Source organism: Pleurodeles waltl, chromosome 2_1 (assembly GCF_031143425.1).
Source record: "Pleurodeles waltl isolate 20211129_DDA chromosome 2_1, aPleWal1.hap1.20221129, whole genome shotgun sequence".
Lineage (NCBI taxonomy): Eukaryota > Metazoa > Chordata > Amphibia > Caudata > Salamandridae > Pleurodeles > Pleurodeles waltl.
Genome location: NC_090438.1, coordinates 355,843,956 through 355,846,879, shown reverse-complemented (window position 1 = coordinate 355,846,879; position 2,924 = coordinate 355,843,956).

Here is a 2,924-nt window from a genome sequence, read left to right as displayed (position 1 = left end):
AACTGTAATTAAAGTAGGTTCTACGAAGTGGAAGTGGTGCAAGGGTGTGGTGGGTGGGGCTAGCGAATGTTGGAAGAAGAGTTGGGAAAAGTGTACACAACAGCAGGTAAGGAGTGGGGGCAGGGAGAAGTGGGACATGGCTGTAAAAGTTGCAGGGGAGAAAATAAATGAGAATTCAAAACAGGAACAAAGTGAGAGTGAGAAAAGAAAATTGACCATAAGTGAGAATGAGAAATGCTAAAGGCACGAAGCAAGAGTGAGAAATGCTAAAGGGACAAAGCGAAAGTTGTCAATGTAAAAAGGCACAAAGCAAAAGCAAAAATGCATAAAGGCACAAAGGCAAGAGTGAGAAATGATAAAGGCACAAAGCGAGACTGAGAAATGCAAAAAGGCACAAAGGGAGAGTGGCAATGCAAAAAGGCAGAAAAGCTAAACTGAGAAATGTTAAGGGAACAAAGCGAGAATGAGAAATTCAGAAAGGCACAAAGCGAGAGTGAGAATGCAAAAAGGCAGAAAAGCAAGATTGAGTAATACTAAATGCACAAAGTGCCAGATGTAAGACCATTTCCTTTTGTGCCCCGCAAATTGCTAATTTTTGAAACTCACAATTTGCAAGTCGCAAAAGGAAATTTACTGATGTGTCACAAACACATTTAGCGATTCCTAAAGGGGTCGCAATTGACCTGCCTCATCAATATTCCTGAGGCAGGTCTCAATTTGATACCCATTGTGAATGAGCAATAACACAAGGATGGTAGCCTTCTCGGGACAGTCGACCACCATGCCTGTGTTTAGTTTTAAGTAAAGCAACTTTTGTTTTTAAATGCAGCACATTCTCTTTAAAGGAAAATGGGATGTGTTTTAAAAAGAAAAATTAAACATTTCTGTTTCATTTTTCAGGGTTAGGCAGTGACGCCTTAAAAAAAATGTTTGCTACCATTCACAAACGTGAAAAGGTCCCCCGATGACCCCGTCTCATTTGTAACTGGCTTACCACCTACTTGAAGGAGGCGGCAAACTGCAATTGTTTTGCCACTGCATTCTGGTCGCAAATCTATCATACATCCCCTACGACTCGCAATTAGGAGGGGATGCCTTTGGCACACCCCTTCCTAATAGAGGGTTGCAAACCCTATTTTGCAAGTCGATAATAGCATACAGACTGGCAAATAGGGCTTATACATGCCAGAGGCCATTTTAGCAGTTGCAAGCGGGCTGAATCACTGTGACCTCTAAACAATGGTCATACATGTGGCCCAAAGTGAGAGCAAGAAATGCAAGAATACACAGTGAAAATTCCAGAAGGCTTTAAAGCGAGAGTGAGAAATGCAAAAGAAAAAAAGAGAGGATGAGAAATGCAAAATGGCACAAGAGAGTATGTGAGAAATGCAAAATAGCATCAAGAGAGTGAGAAATACGGAACACAAAGGCACAGAAAGAGAGAGTGAGAAATGCACTAGAGCAAATGCGGAAGAAGGAGAGAGAAATCTGAGTGAGATTTGAGAGAATGCAGGCTGACAGCAAGAAGGCAGCTGGATCAGCAGTCACTTACATGGTTTGAAGCTGGGTCCAAAAGGGCTGGAAGACCAGTCCAGGTAAGTTGGGAGCCTGGGATCCTGGGCAACTCTACTTGCAGGCCTGCATTGTATGAGCTTTCGTTAATATCCTAATTGCTTTTTTATGCTTGTGTTGCTTGGGGGGGCTGAAGTCTTCCAAAAGAATGGTGAGGGCATTTCGGATGGACAAGGTGGTGACAGGATCTAAGAATTCATCAAAAAGTCCTTATATGTTTGGGATACCTATAGATGTGATGTATGGTGGCGATCTGAGTTGCAGAAAGTTAGAATGGCATGTCAGCATCTTCATTGAGTTGAGTGATACTAGCTTATCAGGGGTGCAAGACTAAGAAGACTTACGGATAACAGTGAGGCCTCCTCCCTTCCTATGTGCACTATCCATGCAATGGATGCTGCAGCGTCTGAACAGGACATATAGGATTTGGAGGTAACCCATATATCTGTTATTAAGGGGGCATCAACCTTGTGCAAGATCTGCTATGTCTGTTATGTTGTGTACTGCAGAGTGAGAAATAATGGGCATCATTTGGGATGTGAGTATAATAATGTGAGCGTGAGTGTAAGGTAGTTAATTCACTGTGAGCAAGGTTGAGTCTTTGTGTTGTGGGAATACAGTGTGAGTGTTTGGGTCATCTAGGTCTGGGTGTGAGTGAGGGGTTGGCAGTAAGGGGTGCAAGGTGTGGCCCATGCCTATGTTTTATCTTATAGCTGTCAATGGAACAGAGGTTCTCTCCCAAGGCCTAAAAAGATGATCCACTTGTGTGTGCCTGCTTTGTGCTGTAGATGTCCTAATGAGGGAATGCCCTGAAGTGTGGATTGAAGTAAAAAGAAAGCAGAAAATGATGTGATGTCCGGTGCAGATTGATGATGAGAAATGCAGTGATATCACTTCCTGGGCAGGCTGGTGATGAGAAATCCATTGATGTCATTTTCTGTGCAGAAGGGCGATGGGAGACGATGTCCTCTTGTTCGACTTTGAAGTGATGTTGCTTCTTGTGCAAATGGATGTTGGGAAATAAAGTTGCTTCAAAAATATTTTTGGGCATGAATCGTCTAAGGTGGAGAAGCAGCTTCAGTAAAAAGGTGGCACTTTTAGGGAGGCCTAGATAGGGAGGTTATTGAGAGTTTTATCAATGTTAGGTATGAACAGCAAGTAGAATAGAAACAGTATCTGTTTTTTGTCTTTGTCGTCACACTTCTCTTGCTCGTTTTCTAATGGTCTCGGTTGTTTTTGAAGATCCAAATCTGTTATACTTTCTCCCGGTAGAGCCTTGGAACTATAGACACATAATTAGGTATGATTCGATTACTTGATTGTCACATATTTAAATACAGTGCTACACGTTC